Source organism: Buteo buteo, chromosome 6, assembly GCF_964188355.1.
Source record: "Buteo buteo chromosome 6, bButBut1.hap1.1, whole genome shotgun sequence".
NCBI lineage: Eukaryota > Metazoa > Chordata > Aves > Accipitriformes > Accipitridae > Buteo > Buteo buteo.
Window position 1 is genome coordinate 32,564,362 of NC_134176.1, and position 25,070 is coordinate 32,589,431.

Genomic DNA, 25,070 nt, shown 5'->3' on the forward strand with positions numbered 1-25,070 from the left:
ATCTAACACTAAATTCTGTGCCAAACTAAGTAAGAACATTTCATCAAGGTCTGTTTTGGTTTTTTGTGTATATTATTTCTAAAAAAAGGGGGGGAGGTATAAACAACATATTAGGCATTTGGTAACCATGCGTTTAGGAACACATTACTTTTTAATCTAAAAATTCCTTAGCTAAGAGCCAGTATTTGGGCAAACTTTTATAACGTTGCAGCAGCCAAACACTTACAAAAAAAAAAAAAGGAGATTGGCTAAGCAAAACCAAGGATAATAAAAAACAAAAGGTTTTCTAAATTACTGTTGCCTGTGTCATTAAATTTCATATTGTGCATGGAATCTAAATACATCACTTTGTTCTGCATGACAAGCAGAAGTGAGCATTCATACATTACTCAGCCACTTAATTAAGAGCCTGGGATATTTGCAGTTAGCAGAAACTAATAAGGGAATCACATTTAAATTCAAATCACTCCTCAGGGTATGTGTCTGCAACATAAGCAAAGCTTACTGAGTAGATGTTCCACTAAATGCTCAGCTAAAAGCTGTTTTACTGTATTTGTGAGTAAAGAATAATTCTGGTTTTGATTAAAGGTGAGAGTTAAATAAACAAATCTGGTTTGGATTTTCAAGTTATGTTTTGTCTCAGTTATTTTTAAATTCCAGTATGTCTATTACTGTGTAAAATAAAATAAGAGTGTGATTTAGGACTTTACTATCACAAAACAGGAGGTTCTATAAAACGGTCAGCTGGGCTTACCCTACACAGGATTTTTCAAGACATTTTTGCGGGAATAAGACCTATTGCAGACAGCAAGCAGCCACCCTAGCAGCCTTAAGGAAACATATCAAAATCCTTGTATTGCTACATTATGAGCCATGTCACAATTCCAAAAACTCATTAAATAAATTAAATTTACTGTACTACCAATTTTCTTCTTTGTTGCTCACTACTGAGCAGCTCATTTTGCATTTTATTTGGGAACTCCAACTCTTAGGGAATTTCAGATTTCTTTCTATAATGGACCAAAAGTAAAGTAGTAAAGATAGTAGTAGCAAGTATATTTAAAATGTCATTAGCCAGAAATATTGTATTAATTATGTGCAGATGACCCTGCACCATCTTCAGACCATCACCAGGGCCCTCACATCAGTTGCAATCCTTTCTTTCACTTTTCTCTAGAGGACATCTGCTTGAAGGATCAGTGGATCTGAAATCTTTAAAGTTCCAGCAATTTTCCATAATTTGAATGGAGAATGTTCCTCTAAAATAGTCAGAAATGGTCTTTGAAAATAAAGCTTGCTTATGATATTTCAGAAATATATGTAATGAGCTTTATATTAACCACAATCATGTCATTTAAAATATTAAGATAATGACTGTTTCATAAAAATCTCTCTGAATTCTAAAATTTCAGGATAGGAAAATCAAACATCAATATCACTCACAGGAAAAATGTGTTATTAATTATTTTTCTGCTTTAAAACTTGCAAACAGGGCAAAACCAATGCAAACAATTTGTTCATCAAAAATAAAGCATTTTAAACAAGAAAAATGTATGACATCAATCCACCCAAAAACCCAAACCTCAACATCTTTCCTACAAATTTTCAGCATCAGAAAAATTGTCACATCATAAATGTAAGCAACAGTGGATATTTAATGTTTACCCCAATGTTAGGGTGTGTCTATATCACAACAGATGCATTCTTGCACAGCTTGCGAGTACGTTTAAGCTAGCTCTGAATGAGTTCAGTAAAAAACCTCAAGTATTTCAGCAACAGAAAAGTAGTGCTGCTAGCCTAGCAATGAATCACTGCTGTAAGCCATTACTATTTCACTCCTTGCTGCCATTCCACAACGTACATGTTCCCGGTTGGCCACCTCATCCATACTTCGTGTATGTGTAACTGACAACATAAAATATCCTTTCTTCTGTGACCTTTCCACACTTCCACTAAGTATAAGGTAGTTTTTTTCTTTTCCTCTGAATTTATTTTCCCAAGGCTCTTTCTGCTGGTCTGGGAGTTCAGCAATTCTGACACTCTCAGCTTCTATATTTGAAGTGTTACATTTAAAGTACTTAAATTTGGAGGGATTTTTAAATGCTTTGGAACTTCAGCGCTGGTCATTTACAATTTTTAATACATTTATGAGGGAATCAAACAACATATTTTTTGTTTTGACACTTTTGCTTTACTATACCACGTGTTATCCTCAAAATCATATTATCATACCCTATTTTTGTATATGGCATTTTTAAATACGTAATTTCTTTATGGCTACAAAGGCCAAAGAAGACTCTTGACTCAGTTTCCTGGAATACTGTGGTGCTATACAGGAATTGTATGAACTTTTCAAGCATTAAATCTTTAATTCTCACATTCCTAGGGATGCCTGTGCTAGGGCATGCATCTATGCAGTGAAATGGAACGGTGCAGAGAACTTAGCATTAAGTGTTAACCAAGTCTGCTCCAAAATTAGAAGTAGTTTGATTGCATCAGCATGATTATGTGCACTCAGCATTTATAAGTGGCCTGACATATTTCTGCAAATGCAACATCAGTCCAGCACTGAGCTGTCGCTTTCAGATCTGAGCTTTTATCACCATGTTAGAGCTCCCTTGTGTGCTCCTCTATACAGTATTTGTTGGAACCAGAGATTTCTGTCTTCTATTAAAATGTGCAACGCAAGCAACCCTTCAGAGGATAGGGATGTATGGGATGTATTCTTACTCTTCCTTTGCTCGTAAAGAAAAAGAGGAACAGAGAAATAAAAGTTTAAAATGCCTTAGGAATCATTCTTTTTCAGCCTTACACTTCTTCCACCTGCAAAAATTGTATTTGTCCAATAGTGTTTGATGACAGTGAAATCAGCAACAGAACTGTGATCGAGTGCGAGTTTGACTCAGGGCAAAGCATGGAAGAGCTACTTCAAATGCCAACATTTCTTAAACAGCTGTTCTCCTATATCATAACTGGAAGACATTAACAAGTTTGAAGTCAGCTGAAGAAAAACTGTTCTAGTAGAGGTATCTTATCAGTAAATTAGGATACATCCTGTAATCTGCTAACTTTAGCAAAACTGTATAAGCAGACTGAGTTTAGCTCTAAGAATTCTGTAAATCAGGTTTATTTTTCACAATTTAGTTTTTCTGTGACAATACACAAAACACATCATAAAACATCTTGAAAAGTCTTGAAGTGCACAGTCTTGAAGTAGATTTTCACATGCAGTCCCAAATACAGCCAAACCCCAAAAAGATCCCCACTGCTTGAACTTCTTTGCTTTCTTTCTTTGGCTATCCTTCTGCTTCAAAAGAAGGTAAGAAAGTGCATCACCTTGTAGCCCAATAAAACAAATAACCCTTGAGCTATGAATAGGCATTGCCCTAATGTTTGCTTTCTTAATGCTAAGCATTTTCAACTCTTTATGACACTTGTCTTTTCCTTTTCCTAGTGCAATATAAAAAAAAGAGAAGAGCAAGAGGGGTGCTTGAGCTGGCTGAGATAGGAAACCTAACTCTTGGCGAAGGAAAGGGAAGTAAGAAAAAAAAAGCAGAGGGAATCTGCCTTCTCATTTTCAAGATTAAAGGAACAGTATGAGAAGCAATAACTCAGGATGTAAACTGAGAGGAGAAAAAGTGCTTTTCTACTTTTTAGTTGATTGATTTTCTTTGGGAGATCATAAAAACACTTGATGTGGAAGGAGAAGTGTGAAGATTTCAGAAATAATTGGGAGAAGATAGGTAATGCTTGCCACTGGCTATGAGGTTCAGCCTTGCCTGTGATCCTTTCACAGGCAAACTTGTATGCACATGGACGTTGTATTTTCACTGGTGTATAAAAATAGCAGTTCTTTGTACGAAGAACTTATTTTCTTCCATAGCAGGGTATTGCTATGGAAAGAAGACTTCTTGGAAAGAATACTACTTGATGTAGAAAAGTAGTCACAGAACACAAAATGGACACAACTAGTTACAAGCACAGTTCGTAAGTATCCCTAGGTTAAAAAATGCCTACACTTTAGATAAATACCACTAAGTTACAAGCACATTTGCACAGATCAAGACCATTTAATATACCATTAAATAACTTAGTTTATTTGCATTCAAGTTCAGTTTTATACATGAATTTACCTCACAAAGAAAAAAAAAATCATGTCCACTGGGTTAAATCTGGCATTTCTTTTTGTGAGATTTTACGTGTTCCTTCTATTTTTTTTCTGTGTAGTCAAGTTAATGGAAATACATGTCTCCGGAAATGCAATTCTCCTGCACGTGGGTCAGGGCAATCCCATGCACAAACACAGGCTGGGCGGAGAATGGTTTGAGAGCAGCCCTGAGAAGAAGGACTTGGGGGTGTTAGTTGATGAAAAAAGCTCAACATGACCCGGCAATGTGCGCTTGCAGCCCTGTCGTGATTTCAGCTGGGATAGAGTTCATTTTCTTCCTAGTAGCTGGGACAGTGTGTTCTGGATTTAGTGTGACAATAATGTTGATAACACACCGATGTTTCAGTTGTTGCTAAGTAGTGCTTATCCTAAGTTAAGGATTTTTTAGTTTCCCATGCTCTGCCAGCAAGCAGGTATACAAGAAGCTGGGAGGGAGCATGGCCAGGACAGCTGACCCAAACTGGCCAAACAGATAGTCCATACCACTGTATGTCATGCTCAGTATATAAACTGAGGGGGATTGGCCAGACTTCCAACTTGGTGTCGTCTGCAGTCTTACTGAGGGTGCACTTGATCCCCTCATCCAGATCATTGATAAAGATATTGAACAGAACTGGCCCCAGTACAGACCCCTGGAGAACACCACTTGTGACTGGCCAGCAACTGGATTTAACTCCATTCACTACAACTCTTTGGGCCTGGACATCCAGCCAGGTTTTTACCCAGCGAAATGTACACCCGTCCAAGCCATGAGCAGCCAGTTTCTCCAGCAGAATGCTGTGGGAAATGGTGTAAAAGGCTTTAACTAAAGTCTAGGTAAAAAACATCCACAGCCTTTCCTTCATCCACTAAGCAGGTCACCTTGTCATAGAAGATCAGGTTGGTCAAGCAGGACCTGCCTTTCATAAACCCCTGCTGACTGGCCCTGATCCCCTGGTTGTCCTGTACATGCCATGTTATGGCACTCAAGATGATCTGCTCCATAACCTTCTCCGACACAGAGGTCAGACTGACAGGCCTGTAGTTCCACAGATCCTCCTTTTGGCCTTTCTTGTATACGGCTGTCACATTTGCTAACTTCCAGTCAACCGGGACCATCATGCCTTCTTGTTCTTATAGTACTACCCAGAATACTCTCCTGAGGCTCTCTTTGCAATTGAAAGCATACTTTTAAGTATTTTTAATTGTGTTTTTTATTGTACCCATGCAAAAAAAAAAAGAAAAATCTTTCTGAGAATGTGTATTTTACTTGATCAGTCTCTTTTAATAACATTTGCAATGTTTTATTTCCAATTAGTTAATCTTCTGCAGTTACATGTAATCTCCATGCTGTATTGTGTCAAAAAGAGATAACATGAATTCCAAAATAAGATTAATTAAAGTATCTAAAAACCTGTGTTACATATTAATGTGTGAAAAGGTATAATTCCTGACAACTAGTGTTTTGACCTGAAAAAAAATAGAATAAATGGATTACTATTAAATTAATGCCATACTTAGCTGTTCTATCACACTCTTCTGTTTGCAGATTTCAAAGGCCATGAACAGCAGTTTCTTTATGTGCAGATGGAAGAACTGAACCATAGAAACTGGTGGGTGTCTAGCAGGTTAACCTGAAGATTCAGTACTTCTTATTTTTCTGAGGTTGCCCACATTGGCCTACAGTGGGTTATGGTAGCATGATGATTTTGTTTATCCCATGGAATGCCACCTGCAAGGTGCTGAGCATAAATCACTTACAGGTAAAGGTTGTAATTATGGCCACAAATTCCACCAAGGCAACTCTCATGCATAAATTTAAGCCCAAACTGAAATGTGTGTGGACCCAGACCTTAATGAGCTGTGTTTTATTTTATTCAGAGTACCAGCAAAATATCAATGTACTTCTCAGATGCCATGTAAGTTCTTGGAACAAATTTTAATGGTATATTGATTCTCTGTCTGGGATGAAATTCAGTCTGTACAGTTCTCAGCCCTAGATAAATGCCCTTACCATTAATATATGTTACCACTAAATAAATATCAGTTTATTACACAGTTCCTTCACTGTTATTTCAAATTTTAATGTTTCATTATTTTCTGACTAATAATAAAACTGTACTCTGAAAACTAGTAGACATTTTAAATCAGCTTCATTATTATCAAATCAAAAGTCATAAGCACATGGATATATTATATCAGTGTTTATACCTGCCCTAAAGTTTCATTTAATGGAATTCATTAATGAAATTTGTATTTTTATGTACCACCATGTCTTTCTGCTGCATCACTTTGGTTTTATAAACCATTTTACATTTATAAGTTCTAATACCAGGCACCATATAAAGAGTTGCATTACAGATATGTTAAGGATTTGTTTTCAAATTGAGTGCTATGGTATCTTTAGGATTAATTTCCACTGATTTAAGCCTTCTTAGATGGGGAAAGTTTCCTTAGGAAGAGTTTTCTTCCTTTCTAAATAATTAGTAGCAGTCATAAAAACAAATGATTTTCCAAAGTCAAGGCAAGCATGAGGAATATTGTCCTCCTAAAGCTGAATTACCAGCTCTCACAGAACTTATTAAAATTTTTTATCCTGCACATTCAAGGACAGTATTTGGTCCTTGCTGAGGATAAGCTTGTGACATAAGTTCTGCCAGTGTAATATACATCTGACCTGCAATATCCCAGCTATTTCAGATGTGTGCCCGTCTCAGACAAAGCGTTTCAATTGTGGCAAATTATACGGTGGTTTTGCAGAGGAGATAAAACATCCACAAGGAATTAGTCTATGATGAGAACTAGATCTGAAATAGCTGATGCCTCACCTTTTCTTAGCTGTGCTTTTTTTATCTGTGTTAAAATTAATTACATTCTCTGTAGCATTACCTCTACTAAACAGAGAAGATTTTGCACAAAATAAAAGAAACAGTTGGGGTTTTATTTCTGCAAATGGTCCTTTTAGGAAGGGAGGTGAGAGAGATCTGTTCCAAATCTCATGCTTCAAAGCAATACCAATAAATGAGACAGGGGATCTGGTGACAATTAACATGGAGAAGGCTGAGGAACTCAACATTTTTGCCTCAGTTTTCACTGGCAATTGTTCTTCACACATCTCTCTAGTCCCTGAATCTCAAAGCAGGGACTGGGGGAATAAAGTCCAACCCATCGTATGATAAGGTCAGATCTGAGACCACCTGAGGAACCTGAACATATACAAGTCCATGAGACCTGATGAGATGCATGCCTGGGTCCTGAAAGAATGGGCATGTGTAGTTGCTTAGCCACTCTGAACCACATCTGAAAAGTCATGGCAGTCAGGCAAAGTCCCCAGTGACTGGAAAAAGAGAACATCACACCCATTTTTAAAAAAGGTAACAAGGAGGACACTGAGAACAACTGATGTATTGGGTTTTTGTGGTAAGGTTTTTGTAGTGGAGAGGCTGCAGGGGTGGCTTCTGGGAGAAGATGCCAGAAGCTTCCCCCACGTCCGATTCCAACCACCTCCAAGACAGACCCACCACTGGAAAGCTGAGCCAGTTAGCAATGGTGTTAGCGCCTCTGTGATAACATATTTAAGAAGGGGAAAAAACTGCTGCACAACAGCAGCTGGAAGAGAGGAGTGGCAATATATGAGAGAAACAACCCTGCAGACACCAAGGTCAGCAGAAAATGAAAGGGAGGAGGTGCTCCAGGCACCGGAGCAGAGATTCCCCTGCAGCCTGTGGGGAAGACCATGGTGAGGCAGGCTGCCTCCCTGCAGCCCATGGAGGTCCACAGTGGAGCAGATCTCCACCTGGAGCCTGTAGAGGACCCCTCGCCGGAGCAGGTGGATGTACCTGAAGGAGGCTGTGACCCCTTGGGAAGCCTGCACTGGAGCAGGCTCCTGGCAGGACCTGTGGACCTGTGGAGAGAGAAGCCCACACTGGAGCAGGTTTGCTGGCAGGACTTGTGACCCTGTGGGGGACCCACGCTGGAGCAGTCTGTGCCTGAAGTACTGCAGCCCGTGGAAGGGACCCACACTGGAGCAGTTCATGAAGAACTGCAGCCTGTGGGAAGGACCCATGTTGGAAACTTTCATGGTGACTGTGTCCTGTGGGAGGGACCCCATGCTGGAGCAGGGGAAGAGCCTGAGGAGGAAGGATCGTCAAAGACAACATGTGATGAACTGACCACAGCCCCCATTCCCTGTCCCCCTGTGCCATTCTGAGTGAGGAGGTAGAGAAACCGGGAGTGAAGTTGAGCCCGGGAAGAAGGGAGGATTGAGAGGGCAGGTATTTTAAAATTTGGTTTTATTTCTCATTATCCTACTCTGATTTGATTGGCAATAAATTAAATTAATTTCCTCAAGTCAAGTCTGTTTTGCCTGTGATGGTAAAATTGCTGAGTGATCTCCCTGTCCTTACCTTGACCCATGAGTCTTTCATCATATTTTTCTTGCACTATTCAGTTGAGGAAGGGGAGTGATAGAGTGGCTTGGTGAGCACCTGGTGTCCAGCCAAGGTCAACCCACCACAACTGACCCATCAGTCTCATCTCTGTGCCAAGTGAGATAATAGAACACATCCTGACAGGGTGATTAGAGATAGCCAGTATGACCTCACAAAGAGTAAACCATGCCTGACTAATCTGGTGGCCTTCTACAATGGAGTGACTGTGTTGGTGGATAAGGGAAGAGCAGTTGGTGTTGTCTATCTTGACTTCTGTAAGGCCTTTGACATGGTCCTCCACAACATTCTTGTTACTAAATTATAGAGATATGCGTTTGATGGATGGACTATTTGATGGATAAGGAATTGGCTGGATGGCTGCATCCAAAGAGTCACAGTCAACAGCCAGGTGGGGATCAATAATAAGTGGTAACAAAGGGTCTGTATTGGGACAGGTACTGTTCAATATCTTTATTAATGGCATTGACAGTGAAATTGAGTGCACTCTCAGCAGGTTTGCAGATGATACCAACCTGAGTAGTACAGTTGATATGCTTGAGGGAAGGGTTGCCATCCAATGGCACCTTGACAGACTTGAGAATTGGGCCAGTGTGAATCTCATGAATTTCAACAAGGCCAAGTGCAAGGTCCTGCACCTGGGTCAAGCAAACCCCAATATCAGTACAGACTGGGGGATGAACAGATTGAGAGCAGCCCTGCAGAGAAGGACTTGGGGATGTTGGTAGATGAAAAATTAAATATGAGCTAGTAATGTGTGCTTGCAGCTCAGATACCCAATCTTATCCTGGGCTGCATAAATAGAAGTGTGGCCAGCAGGTTGAAGGAGGTGATTCTCTCCCTCTGCTGTGCTCTAATGAGACCCCACCTGGAATATTGCATCCAGCTCTGGAGTCCCCAGTACAAGAAAGACATAGACCTGTTAGAGTAGGGCCAGAAGAGGGCTATGAAAATGATCCAAGGGCTGGAACACCTCTCCTATGAGGAAAGGCTGAGACAGTTGCAATTGTTTAGTCTGGAGAGAAGGCGGCTTTGGGAAGACCTTATTGTGGCCTTTCAATACTTAAAGGGGCTTATAAGATGGAGAGAGGCTTTTTACCAAAGCCTGCAGTGATAAGACAAGGAGTAATGGTTTTAAACTAGAAGAGAGTAGATTTAGATTAGATATAAGGAAGAAATTCTTTACTGTGAGTATGGTGAGACACTGGAACAGGTTGCTCAGAGAAACTGTGGATGCCCCATCTGTGGAAAATCAGGTTGGACAGGGCTTTGAGCAACCTCTTCTATAGAGAAGAGAAGAGAAGAGAAGAGAAGAGAAGAGAAGAGAAGAGAAGAGAAGAGAAGAGAAGAGAAGAGAAGAGAAGAGAAGAGAAGAGAGAAGAGAAGAGAAGAGAAGAGAAGAGAAGAGAAGAGAAGAGAAGAGAAGAGAAGAGAAGAGAAGAGAAGAGAAGAGAAGAGAAAAGGGTTCCACTGGAAGTGACCTACAATGATCAGCTGCTCCAATTGCCTAACCACTTCAGGGCTGACCAAAAGTTAAATCATATTGTTAAGGGCGTTATCTAAATGCCTCTTAAACACTGACAGATATCCCTGCACATGGCAAGGGGGTTGGACTAGATAACCTTTAAGGGTCCTTTCCAACCCAAACCATTTTATGAGTCTATGATTCAATAACTTTATCAATTTATAAGTTTACAGGGTTAAAGAAATTAGCAAGAAACTCTTTAGTGGTGGGTTGCTCTGGGGTTTTGTTTAAAAAAATCTCTCGTAAGACAATCTTTCTTTTCAAATTATAGTTGTGGGCAATTTTAATTCATGGAAATGAGTAAAGGCTTTTCACAACAGAATTATCAAATAAAATACTGCTTATGTTGCCAGTAAGTAAAAGTTTACCACAGTTCACTGCCATCTGAGTTGTGTTATGGTTAGAATTATCAGCATATCAAGCACACATCACAGTAACAGAATAACTAAACTTCTACACTTCGAGTCTATCCAAAGCATGTGATGTAAAAATTGGCTGAGCATCTGTATAGCTTAAATGGGGAAAAGGACAGATTCTCTCTTCTTCAGAGCAGATGTTCAAATTCTAAGACAATGCAGAGTGAAAGTCTTTACTATTTCAATGCTGTCTCAGAGCCCATGTGAAAACAAGAAACTGGTCTTATTCCAGGCCAGCTATAACACACTAACACAAATGACACTAACAGTGTCCTCTACTAAGAAAAGAGCCTCAAGATTAAAAGTGTGCAGATCCTATTTTACTTTCATGATGGGTTTGAGGCACACCAGTAATTACATGGAGAGAAGTCTGGACTCCAGTTATCTGTTTTAAATCTATACTGTCGATAAATGAAAAGACTTCAACCTCCAGGGCTTTCTGATCAGAACCTATGACCACAAAGTTAATTCACTTACAGAACGTTTACGAAAACCCTTGACTAGCTCTAGATAGTTTCAGTCCCTGATTTATCATAGATGAACTGGTTTGCATGCAGTTATAATCTCTATGAACACAGATAAGCAAGTCCTTTTTAAAACGAGTCAGAACTGCCTGATAAATAAGTCTACCATGGACACAGGAAGTAGTTTGAACATAAACTACAATCTTTTTCAGTCATTATAGAGGCTGTAATAGACATTACCAAGATTTCCAAATATATAGTTATTTTCTTGCAGTAGCATCTTTATAGAAATAATGTTTTTTACACTGGTAAATCAATTATGTATTGTAAAGATAGGTCCATACAGTGAATGCCATATATACATATTTACAATTCCTTTTTAAGCACTTTTACAACCTCTGCAGTGTATCTGTGAATACAGTGCATAATGATTACTTTTTTTTTTTTTTTAATGGAGGACATTAACATTGTATTTATTGCATTAGAGTGATTCTGAAAACACTTTTGGAGTGTGTTCATGACTGCAGGGTATATCTTCTGTTAATTCTTTAAATGAAAGTGATGCACCAATTTGCAGGTGATTCAGAACTCTACAGCAGAAAGCTACAGAACTGCACACAGACATTCTTGGTTAACTTTAGTCTGTGTCATCACAATAATTTGACGTACTGCGAAGCAAAACACATCTGAACAGAGCCCTACTGTTCTTATGCCACAGGCACTTTTTCTGCTTCAGATGACTGATACACTCTTCACTGTTGCAATCACTGAAGCAAATCTTTCTATATAGCCTCCTATTTCATTTCACATATAGTAAATGCATGCAGGCATTTTATAGTAGAGATTTTTGATTTTTAATATAACTAAACCCTAATTAGCTTGCTTGCATGAGAACCTCACGCTGTTCATTCCACCAGCTAGTTCAGGCAAACAACCCCCTTAGGTTTTCAGCCACTTGCTTGATAGGCTTCTTTTGTCTAGCAAACCTGAATTCATCCTCTGTATTTACTCTTAAACATGAGACCAGGAAAAAAGGAATACTTGAGCCTTGAGGAGAAAAGGAAAGTGGAACACTGCATCCAAAAGAGTGGCTGAAATGAAACACAAGTCAGATCACTACAGCCCTTTGAAAAGAAAAGTGTGCTATGGCCCCAAAAGATGAAGATGTTAGGAAATAAAACTTGCTTTTTAAATACTGTAGAAAGAAACACATCCAGACCCCATGCTAATAGTTTCCTCTGTATTACACTGTTGCCTTATGGGATCACTGCTGTTTCTACTGTTGCACAGAGAAAGAGACTAAGGTCCTGTCTTCATCTTGAGACAGCACATGAGCTACTTCCCTGTCACACACTTGCCCCATGGACAAAGGCAAAGAGAGCTGGCAAAGCTGCTGCCTTAAACACAGTCCCTTGGGATGCTGCATTATCAATATCCGTTCTGTAGTCCAGAATGTCCCAGGAGTACAGTAGTTCTTTTTTTCTAATTTGCCCTGTTATGTGGTTTCTTAGAAAGCCTTCACTGCTGTGTTACTTGAATTCTCTTCAGTGGAGCCCAGCTTAAACATGCAACTGTTTCATGGAAGTCATGAGTTTAGTCCATTGTGAGACTTACTCAAGGTACTTCCCATGCCAATTTTTCTCATGAGAGGATGAATCATTATATTTCCTTTTTATAATTGACAACACCATAAGATAACTCAAATTGCCAATTTTGATCTCTCAGTGAAGTGCTTACAGCTCACTGAGATTAAGCTGGGCATTCGTAATAGCTTCAGATTTAGTCATATGGTTTGTTCTTTCTCTTTTTTCTGTAATGAGGAAAAGAACTGCATGTGTATTAGTGGTCCATGAAAGTACTTTGTTTCCAATGTGAGCTGTAGATTGTTTACATTACAGGGAACAAAATCAGAGAAGTGTCACTGGTATTTGAAGCAGAAAAATGCCATAAGTTCGCCATGAGTTTTAGTTTTTGAGAGAATTAGTTTCTGTGGGAATTTAGTTTCTGTGAGAACTTGGACCAACCTGAAAAGAACTATGTTGTCTGAACAAGTAAGTCTTACCCTTCTGAATCCACATCACATAACTCTAGACTATCTTTTAAAGAGTCAGCTTTGCCTTGTGCCCCTTGAAAATGAATTTGCCTTGATGTTCATGAAGCTGAAGAGAATGTGTGTTTTGCTGTTTTCATAGTTGCTTTTGCAGCTAGGGAGGTCCCCAGCAGCAACCTTGCTGGTTACATTATCAAACTGCTTAGAATTTTTAGTCTAGACAAGACACGCAATCAGATAAAAAGAACCCTAACATGAAATACTGAAGATCCTTGCCTTATTTAAAGACAAATGAAAAATCATAAGCCTTGTTTTGCTTATCAATACACTACTACAAACATTCTATAAAATGTTCATTCACTTGCTAAAAGCAAAATGGGTACCCTCACTTTGTCCTTTACCTAAGGAACCCAATGAGAGTCATGGAGATAGATTGATTTATAATAATGCTTCCCACCTGTGAGTGGGGTTTCATAAGTGCAGTACAGGCAAATCACAGGACACAGAATAATAAATCCTTCTGAATGTGGACTTGTGCTAGAGGTAGTGGTGAACAGGCAGCAGCAATCCCCAAGAACTACTGATAAAGCTGAACAACAGCATGGACAATTTTCTTAGTGAGACTTTCCTATGAAAAGGTTGGAATCACTGTCTATGATTCACAGCTTTACAGTAACTCTTTTTGGAAGCCTGCAAAGAACTGAAAATGGGATCTTCTGCATTTCAGTGGTCAGGAACCTCTTCAGTAAAGTATCATTTAGATGTTCAAAGAAGTCTAGGATTTTGCAGGAGTAAACTTACTTTACAAAGCTGTATTTTCTGTACTGTGTCCTGTGGAATCACAGTGCAGAATCAGACTTTGAATCATGACCTTAGCCTGCAACTGATGTAGAAGTATTTGATTGGTATTTGGGCATCAGCCAGAAATGTTCATTTGATACAAAAGCCTTGTTAAGTCAAAAAGAAAGGGCTTTGGCACTCTACAGTGAGGAAATGGTGTTTTCAGAGATACCATGTATTATTTCTTCAGAACTACAGGTACTCATGACACTTTCACAAACAGGAAAAGTAGCTCCCTATTCTACATCAGAAATAAGAAGAAAAGAATATGAATAGATGATTATGGAGACTTAAAAGTAAGGAGGAGAAATCATGAAATCAGCTATTGTGCAATCACAACCTATTAATACCTTCTTCTAAGCAGTGTAGAGGGGTTTTTATTTTTCCATTAGGTTCTAAATTAATGTATTATATTATTTGCTTAATAAAGTAAAAGAGTAGAAAAAGTACAGTAGAGAGGAGAAATAGGAATTAAATGGAAATGACTTTTGAAAAAGGTTTCTAAAAAAACAAGTAACTGAATCATAGAATCATTTAGGTCAGAAGAGACCTCTTGAGACCATCTAGTCCAACCCCCCTGATGAAGCAGGGTAAGCTAGAGAAGGTTGCCCAGGGTATTTTAAGTGCTCCAGAAAGAAACACATGGAGATCCTGTGGTAGTAGTTTGCTCCATATCACATTGCTCCTGTATCGGATAGGTGATTCGTGCCCTTTCTGCTGTCACGCACAGAGAGTAAAAACCTGCCTTTTTTGCCTGAGAGCACACAAGCTGCCTTTCCCTGTCACACACTTGCACCATGGAGAAAGACAGAGAGCTGGCAAAGCCGCTGCCTTAAACACTGTGCCTTGGGACACTTCAATATTTGTCTCTCTGCACTCCAGAACACCTAAGCTGCATGGCTGATGCCCAAGTTGCATGACATAAAAAGGAGATCAGCATGAGGGAAGAAGTCAAGTTACTAACAGCATAGAAATGATTCATGCTATGTTGACAGAAGACAGAGCACAACCAGGAAAACCATAACTGGAAAGTAGGTAGGAGCCTAATTTTGAAAGTGAAATAGAGATGAAATTAATGAGAAAAAAAGCTCAATATAACACAACGATGTAAGGAGAGGGATGGGAAACAATGTCAGAAAGGTCACGGTGGCAGAGACATAGTGGATAAATTTGTTGTGTGCAATACAAGTGCTAAAGAGGCTACGGAAGAAAACAAACAGCAATGACAGAAATGAATAGACTTCTGCAATGGCTGAGATATGAATACACTTCTATCAGTAGGCCTTCTTTCAATAAAAGCAGTGAATACTGGGAAGGTCATAAAGGATGAGGTAAGTAGATTTAATGAATTAATATAGCCTTGGAAAGAGAGACCTGAAACAAAAGTGAAGTTGAAAGCCTGCCCACCTTCAATGCAAACGGAAGTATTAGTGGTCAGGGAGTGAAATGAAAGATGAAGGAAATATTTCATTAGGGGTTTTTTAATTTGTTTTCTTTTGGGTAAGTTTAATTTGAGGAGACACATGAATCAGTTATCAATATCCAAAACCCTCAAAAAGATCAGCAGACAGGGTAAGTGCTAAAGACACAGGACTGGCTTTGGAGAATTTGATCATCAGAATGGCTGAAATTATTTAGATAAGGGAACTCATATGGAGAATAAGACAGGTAAATACATCAGCTGAAAGGAGACTGTTACAGTACATTAACCATCAAAGTCAGTATATATCACCCTGTGGTTTGAGATCTTCTGTCACCTCTGTGTCTTCAGCATAAACCAAAACAGTACCATGTACTCTGCTTTGGTGTAGCAATTTTTAGTAGATATGATCCATTTTTTAGCAGTTCTGTCCCATCATTCCAAAGCCTGAAAAAGAAAGGAATAGCTTAGAAAAGAAGTGGGTATGCATAGGTATCAGGCTTCAGGAAAAGGGGGTTTTAGCAGTGAAGACATATATCACAGAGATTCATGAGATCTAAGAGAGAAAAAGCTTTAAAAGAAGGAGCAAACAACAGTTTATTTCAGTTAGAGCTTCAGACGAGTCTAACGAACTTTAAGGAACTTCATAGATCTTGCACAAAAAGAACCCCACAACCAAAAAAACAAAACAAAACAAAACAAAACAAAAAAAAAAAACAACCAAAAAAACCCTGAGAACAAATTGCCTAAAAGATACAAACTAAAGATACGAATAAATGAACAATTCGGTCAGTTCACAAGTTAAAAGTGGCAACTACCAGTATTCTGTACAAGGACTGTACAATTGCTGACTGCTGTGGAATATTTGCTAATGAACTGGAACAAAATCTGCAAATTATTCAAATGATTTAATCTTGTACCACTATGATTGTGATGATTTCAAGTAAACCTAGTAAAGTAAAGGAAGAGTTTATGAAAACTAAACTTCCCTGTTCATAAGTACAAGGTGGCATGCCTTAGAAAGTGTATTTTGAACTACCAAGTGTAATTTAACTTTAGAACTCAGGGGAGGAGGAGATAGAAAAAGAAAACTGCATCATTTTAGAGATCAACCAAGAAAAAAACCTGTTTACATATACATAAAAACCATGGCTGAAAATAATACTAGAGATATCGTTGTGATATTATGTAAGCCAACAGTACAGCTTCACCTTGAACGCCAATGATTTCTGGTCACCCTGTCCATAAATTATATAAAAACTGAAATGTTCAGAGAAAAGTGACAAAAAGGATAAGAACAAAGAGGGTCCATGGAAAGTGCATTGAAAAGATGAGTAGCAGGTAGTGTGACAAAGGCACAGAAAAACCATGCTTCTATTCACATGCTCTCAGAGAATAACAAGAATTCTGCTAAAATGAAATGGTATTTTATGCTGAAGTTTCCATAAGATGAGATATTTTTCTACTCTTAAACCAAAGGGTTAGAAAGACTCCTCATTATGCAGGTTATGACATTATTTTCTTGCATGGATTTTTTTACAACTTTTTCTGAAGCTGTCACAGGCTACCATCACAGACAAGTTCCAGAGCACTGGAAGCCAGAAAGACAGTACAGGAAAAAAGAAAAAAGATGGTCTTAATTCTATTTTCACTTTTGCTGAAGTTTATTAGAGTATAATTTAATAAGTCTACTTGATACATTTTTTGCTGGCACATTAAGATTTCATAGATTTCTAGTCCATGTCACTTTGATAAACTTCCTTCAAATTACTCTTAATTTTCAGATTCTGTTCATAATTTCCTGCCTTTTGATATCTATATTTTCTTGGATCCTTCTGTGAGTTCTTTCAGAATAATCAAAACTTCAAATACAGCTTGATAGATGGGGTTACTTTCTAATAGAAATCACTGTATATTTGTGCTTCTTTATGTACTCTAATTTGTGTGTAGTGACCATTCATGAATAAAAATATTATTTCAATAAGAGACAGAGAGAGAGAGGGAGAATAGGAGGAAAAAAAGAAAGGAGAAGAGGGGAAGGGGAAGGGGAAGGGGAAAGGGAAGGGAAGGGAAGGGAAGGGAAGGGAAGGGAAGGGAAGGGAAGGGAAGGGAAGGGAAGGGAAGGGAAGGGAAGGGAAGGGAAGGGAAGGGAAGGGAAGGGAAGGGAAGGGAAGGGAAAGGAAAAAGGATAGGAAAAAAGGAAAGGAAATCTGAATTTTTATTGTAATGTGGTAGGCTTTTAGGAACCCCTGAATGATGCTTACTTTCTATAATAAATCTTACCAAACTGCAACTTTAATGATTTTTACACAGTAATTCTCTAAATTACTCTTCGTCCCTTTTAATATGACAGAGACATATTGTATTGTATTAGAAAACTTTATTTCATTGTTTTCTCTTCCAGTAATTCCACACTGAGACCCATTTGATAGACATAATATCTATATTTATTTCTTTTTCTCCGTTTGGATGGTTAATCACAGTTGTCCTCAAATACAAAGGAATATTCCCTTACTAGATCATACCAAAATAGACTTTCTAGATTGGAACTTTCAATGTTGTATGTTGTTATGTTCCTGCATTTTTCCATTTCTGTACAAATTTATAGAATGCTAGCTGCCAAAGAGTAGCAGCCTCCTTAATCATGTTTATACTTTTCTTATTGCTGCATTCTTTGTAGTATTTTACTTTATAAAGTTGATTTTTTAATTTATAAAACATATGACAAATTCTGCCTGTTCCCTTCCTAAAGGTTTTCATTGTTTTAAGAAATGCCAGGGTATTTCAAAGATGGTGGCATACACAGAATTTTTGGTATGAGTAAGGGAGATAAGCTGAATAACAGTAAAAATTCAGTAGTAATGAGAATTTGAGTATTTCATAGTTCTCATTCATGCTTTTCTGCACAACTACAACAGCCAGCATGGGATTGCAGTAATCAGAAGATACAGAGTTATACTCTGAAAGAAATATTATTTGCAATTATTTTTCCAGTTCTTGAAGTCTATATAAAATAATTTAAATATATTACTTCAGGACTGGACACAGCTATTTAGTATACATAGACAGTGATAGTTTGTTTTTCAGAAATGAATTTCAGACAAGATATATAGTGTTTGTGTCTCCAATAATGCTTGAACTTTAGTATTGAGTCCAGTCTAGCAGATTGTCTCTACCAGTAGCTGGTGGGCATGTTCTCCTCCAGAATGCCTTTTTTTTTATTATTATAACAGAATTAGAAATTTCTTTCTGCTGTTAGTCAGCTTATTCAGTATGCCCCTTGCCCAAACTGTAATCCTTGGAACACTGATATCAAATTAGTATTGATCATCACAGCAACTCATCACTGAGTTAGTGGAGATTTTCCCACAGACTTCAAGAAAACTTGGATCAAACCTTTAAGGAACTATCCTAATTATTACCAGAAGCAGCTTTCACTATTACTTATCAAACTTTGTTACACTAGTCTCCATTTTGACCTCTTTATAAAAAAAAAAAAATAATAAATGCTTTCCTCTGTTTCTTTGAAGCCAAGAGTCATCAAGAAGATTGCAAACTGTTATTGCTTTTCACTGAATAAACATCCACAGTAATTAAATACAAATGTAAAAAAAAGAAAGCAGAGAAGGAATGTTTGTATGACTAATTCTTTCCTGAAATAGCATACCTCATACATCATTATAGCCTTCTGTCTTTTACTGAGAAATGTAAGTACCAAATATTTTTCATTCTTCAGCTTTCTAGTCAGCATGAAGATATAAACATAGCATCATTGATTCTTACAGGAGTTATTTGTAGTGTTTTTCTCTTGCTGCTGCGCTCCTTTCTTTCCTCGCTTCTTTATGTGAGACCTATAATTCCTCTTAATGAAATTGAGGGAATACAGTAAGTAATTTCAAGGGGTGAAAATTTGTAAAGGATCTTATTGAGAAAGTAAGTGCTAAAAAAGGTAATGTGTTAGTAAAAATATTATCACATTTTCAATATTATGCAACTTATTAACTGTAATAAAATTACCTGTGACAGGTAACATTAGGGGATTTCGTATTTCTTTTTGGTAGTTTACTTGGCATACCTTATACCTTTTAATAAAGAAAACAATAATTACACAGGTGCAAATACCTGGCATTGGATCATTTTTTTTATGAGTTAATAAATCCATAGGTAGAGGAAAATTCCACTGACGTCAGTACATTGATTTCCAGAGAGCTTCACAAAAAGGATCTGGTAGAAAAATGTTAGTGTAAAGGATTAGACAGTGGTGGGGGTTTTGTTCCTGTTGGGTTTTGGGTGGTTTTTTTCCAAAACAAATCTCTCAGTGTCAAATATCAAGCTTAGAAAATAATTTATCAATATTTGTCGGAATATTTTCAATCTCAGATAAAAGGATGGCTAATTTCCATTAATTTCCAACTACTTCTGTCTTTGAAAATATATCCTTATTAGTAAAATAATATCTTTTTTAATTTGTCTCTTCTCAAATAAGATTTTTAAATTCCTCAATCTATTTTGTTCTTTTTTTTCACTAAAATATTTCTTCAATATGAAGAATATATCAGTTCTTCAGTGCAAATAATTAGTTAACAAAGCTGAATCAAAAATTTTAAAATGCAATGGTTTTGGCTAGCTATGTATGAATTGCTATATTAATTCCATTTTTAGGTGAAATAAATTGATTCTGTTACACACATGACCTTCATAATTTACTCCACAGTCTTTTATAAAATGGTACTTTTTCTGAAATCAGTAAGTCTACTGATATATATGTATATAGTACTTTAAGATCAATTAACAGAAACTGGTTCTTTCAATCTCTTTAAATTTAATATTGGAGTGTTGTAGAGGTTTTCTTCAAATCATCTTCACTATGATTCACACTCGATTGCAGAATTAGAAAACTTGAAAGAAAATAAAAATTATTAAAATAAAAAGTATGCAAAATATTGTCTATTAGACTATGCTTTTTATTTAAAATATTCAGATGTTTTCCTTTGGTATTACTTTCACAGTTACAGCACTTCTTCAGATTTTACTGATTTCGTCATCAGAGCACACATCCATTCAGGGCTTACACATGCCTAAAGAATATAGGACTGGGTAAAAAAGGATTTAGGATTTTATTTACTTAAGGATTTTCTAGCACCTACTCTTGCAAACTCCACTCACTCTGTAAAAGTCAAACTGCTTTAACCCTATATTAGGAAATTAAAAAATGGCCATCTCTTTGCTGATATTTTAGCACAATAGAATTCAGCTGGCTGTACTGTATAAATAGAAAACCAAAATATTTCCAGTCATTTAGAGTGGTTTCAGCCCTATGTATCTGTTTTCCATTTTTCCCCCTTGCATTTTGGAATAACCAAACTCACTAGATAAATATCAGTGCTCTTCAAAACAAACTTGCAATGTCCTCATATGATCTTTGATTTGTGATATTGACTTACACCAGATGAGCTGGCCCCTTGTAATTCTTATATTTTGTCTCGTCACTATAGTCAATAAAGCTATTACATATAAAAGGCAAAATGCCACTCTTATTTGTTATATATGCTCCTAGCATTTCTCCCTGTGTGTCATATTGTCTACTTCACTGTCAAAACATATTTTTACTGTTAGCAGCAAAAACTAAAGGAATGTAAGCCAGATTCCACTGTCTCACATATTAGCAGCAAAATTGTCAGGTTTTAGTGGCAATGATTGCATAAGTCACTGAAGGTTTTGATTTTTAGAAAAGTGTTTAATAAAAGGTTAATCAACAGTAATTTGAAGTAATGTAGAGAGTTTAATTGTAAGATCCCACTATACAATTGTAAAAATGTTTCAAACTTTTGTCCAATTGGCCCGATGCAAAGCCCATTCATAGAAAGCCATTTGAAGAGATTTTTCCATTCCAAGTTCTGGATTCAGTACCGTAAGAATATTGGTAGGAGTAGTGGGCTAACCATTTCTTCTCCATTTCAGCAATTAAGCCATCATGATCAGCTTGAAGTACTGAAATTGTACCAATTCTTGGTGTAAATCAATCAGTGTCTAATTGAGAGCACTGTGCTGTTCTTTTGGTGTTTTCATGTGCAATAATCATATGTGCTTATAGAAAATGCATAAGTACTAATTTATAAATAATGCCTGATGCAAACCTATTCTCTTGTACTGAAAGCAATATTTTCTATTATCCTGAATTAGGCCAAGAATGAATGTATACTAAAAACTGTTGTGCTTCCAGATATTTCCAGATTTTTATGTCTTAATTATATGATTCTGAAAAGATACAAATACTTTCCATTTGGGATGTAATGGCATAGCTGTTACTAAGATGATTTGCTAATTATGTTTTTACAGTTTATCACCAGAAATATGGCTGGTACAACAGAAATAATCACAAAGGTCAATATTTTAGTATGACCTAAATGAAAAAGAATATTACTTTGAAAATTATTTAGTGTTTTATTTAATTAACACTCCAAGTGTTTAAATTTTTGCATAGTTTAGGAAGTGTTACTTACCTATTTCCCCTCACACTTCAGAGCTGCATTTAGGGTTTGACTCCTAGACCTGCCATTCTTAACCGATATTCTTATTGCTGTAGTTGTCCTGAAACAGATTTGGGATTTAGGAGCTGAAAGTCCTGTGGTTGACTTTCAACTTCTACAGCTTCAGAACAACCGTATCATATGGGTGTGATATTGCTTCTTCCACTGTCTATGGTTGCTAGGCTCTCCTACAATACCTGTAACTTTACACCTCACTAAGTTTTCTTCCACCGTCAACAGTACTTATCTATTTCTGTACATTGACTCAGTACTTGTATGTTTTTTTCTGTGTGTAGGATTTACAGAGGTCCAGAGATCTCTGGTAAAATACAGCAAATATTTTAGTTACTATAGTCATGGATTCCTTACAAATACACGGGATGAATAGCTGCTAAACCTGGCTTGAACTCTGATCTTGATTTCAAAGTATCTTGTTCCCATTTTATGGCTGAGGCACTTCAGCCACAGTGGAAACTGACTGGCAGAATGGTAACAGAGCCAGGACTTTCAGGCCAGAAGCTCATTAGCTGGGCTCTAGGACCTTCATTAAAAGCTATTTAAATTAAGGATATTTTCTTATTTCAGAGGTCTGTCTTCTGTTTTAGAAGAGCAACCTTCAGCTTTCTCAGAGCTCAGCTGGGAGGGATTCTGTGGGAAAATGCCATGGAGGATAAAGTTGCTAGTGAGTGCTGGGAGTTTTTCAAGAACACTCTCCTGGAAGCACAAAAACAGTTCATCCCCTTTAAAGGTAAGGGAAGTAGATGGAGCAAGAGACCCCCTTGGCTTAACTGCAAGCTTCTGAGTCTGCTCAAAACCAAAAGAGAAGCATACCAGAGATGGAAAAGTGGACGAATATCCATTGAGAACTACAAGGGCATTGCCAGGGTGTGTAGAGATGCAGTTAGAAAAGCAAAAGCTCAGCTTGAATTGAAATTGGCCAGAGGTGTCAAAAACTACAAGAAAGGGTTCTTCAGGTATGTAAACAACAAGAAGAAACAGAAGGAAAATATCAGCCCCTGTTAAACAGGAGAGATGAATTAGCCACCAACAACACTTTTCAGGCAGAGGTTCTCAACACTTTCTTCACCTCAGTCTGTACCAGCACCATTGGGCCCCAGGCCCTGGGAACAAAAATCCAGGTTGATGCACAGACACCATCAGTGAAGGAAGAGTTGGTATGTGAACTGTTACAGGAGCTTGACCCCTACAAATCAATGGGCCCTGACAACATCCACCCAAGGGTGTTAAGAGAGCTGGCTGACGTCGTGGCGAGGCCACTCTCCATAATCTTTGAGAAGTCATGGAGATCAGGGGGCATCCCAGAAGACTGGAAGAAGGTTAATGTCACCCCTATCTACAAGAAGGACTTAAAGGAGGATCCAGAAAATTATAGGCCCATTAGTCTTACTTCAGTCCCTGGGAAACTGTTATGGGCTTGTGTGGGGCGGGTTTTTTTGGTAGCGGGGAAGGGGCTGCAGGGGTGGCTCCTGTGGGAAGCTTCTAGAAGGTCCCCTGGCTCCAAGTTGGAACCGTCTCTGGCCCAGACCGACCCAATCAGTGACAGTGGTAGCGCCTCTGGGATAACAAATTTAAGAAGGGGAACGGGTAGTGAGTAGGAGGATTGGAATGTGAAGGGAACCCCTGTGCAGATACCGAGGTCAGTGAGGAAGGAGGGGAGGAGGGGAGTGGGAGGAGGTGGATGCCCCTGCAGACTGTGGTGAGACGGCAGGCTGTCCCCCCCAGCCCGTGGAGGTGAGCAGGGGAGCAGAGGCCCCCCAAGATGGCCGTGACTCCATGGGAAAGCCCGCGCTGGAGCAGTGTGTAAATGAAGGTCGGCCTGCGGAAAGGACCCACGCCAGGGAAGTTTGGGAAGAGCTGAAGCCTGTGGGAAGGACTCACGTTGGAGAAGTTGGTGAAGGACTGTCTCCCGTGGGAGGGACCCCACGCTGGAGCAGGGGACGAGTGCGGAGTCCTCCTCCCCCTGAGGAGGAAGGAGCGGCAGAGACCCGGTGGGATGAGCGGACCCCAGCCCCCAACCCCTGTTCCCTGCACCGCCGGGGGGAGGAGGCCGAGAGAACCGGGAGTGGGGTTGAGCCGGGAGGGAGGGTTAAGGGGAAGGTGTTCTAAGGTATTACTTACCATTATCCTTGGTTTGATTTGATTGGTGGTCAATTAAATTGATTTTGTTTCTTCCCCAAGTTGAGCCTGTCTCTTGCCCATGACCATAAGTGGTGAGCGATCCCTCCCAGTCATTATCTCGACCCACGAGCCTGCCTTTATATTTTCTCCTCATCCCACCATGGCTGGGGAGGGGGGAGTGAGCGAGTGGCTGCGTGGTGCTTTGTTACCGGCTGGGCTGAAACTGCGACAGAAACTTATGGAACGAATTCTATGACAAAGTAACCTGCTCGGTTGATGTGGGGCAAGTGGTGGGCAGTGTCCACCTGGATTTCTCCAAGGGTTTTGATATGGTTTCCCACAGCCTTCTCCTTGAGAAACTGATGTGTCACAGTCTAGATAAGTGTCTGTGCGGTGGGTGGGGAACTGGCTGATGGGCCGCACCCAGAGGGTGGTGGTAAACAGCTCCTTTTGAAACTGGCAACCTGTCACAAGTGGTGTCCCCCAGGGGTCGATATTGTGCCCAACGCTGGTTAATATCTTCATAAGTGGTGTGGATGATGGGATCAAGTGTACCCTGATGAAGTTTGCCAATGACACCAAACGGAGTGAGGAAGCGGACACTTCAGAAGGGAGAGCCACCCTGCAGGAAGATCTGGATAGGCTGGAAGAGTGGGCTAACAAGAACCTGATGAAGTTCAGCCAAGACAAATGTAAGGTCTTGCACCTGGGACAACATAATCCAGGAGTGCAGCACAGGCTGGAATCTACCCAGCTGGGGAGTAGCTCTGTGGAGAGGGACCTGGGGGTCCTGGTGGACAACAAGCTCAACATGAGTGAACACTGTGCTGCTGTGGCAAAGAAAGCCAACAGGATGCTGGGTTCCATCAACAAGGGCATCACCAGCAGAGGCAAAGAAGTCATTACTGCACTCTACTCAGAGCTAGTCAGGCCACACCTGGAGTACTGTGTTCAGCTTTGGTCCCCACTATACAAAAAAGATGTGGACAGGCTGGAGAGCGTCCAGAGAAGGGCCACAAAAATGATCAAAGGACTGGGAAGCCTGCCACATCAGGAAAGGCTGAGAGAAGTGGCTTTGCTCAGCCTTGAGA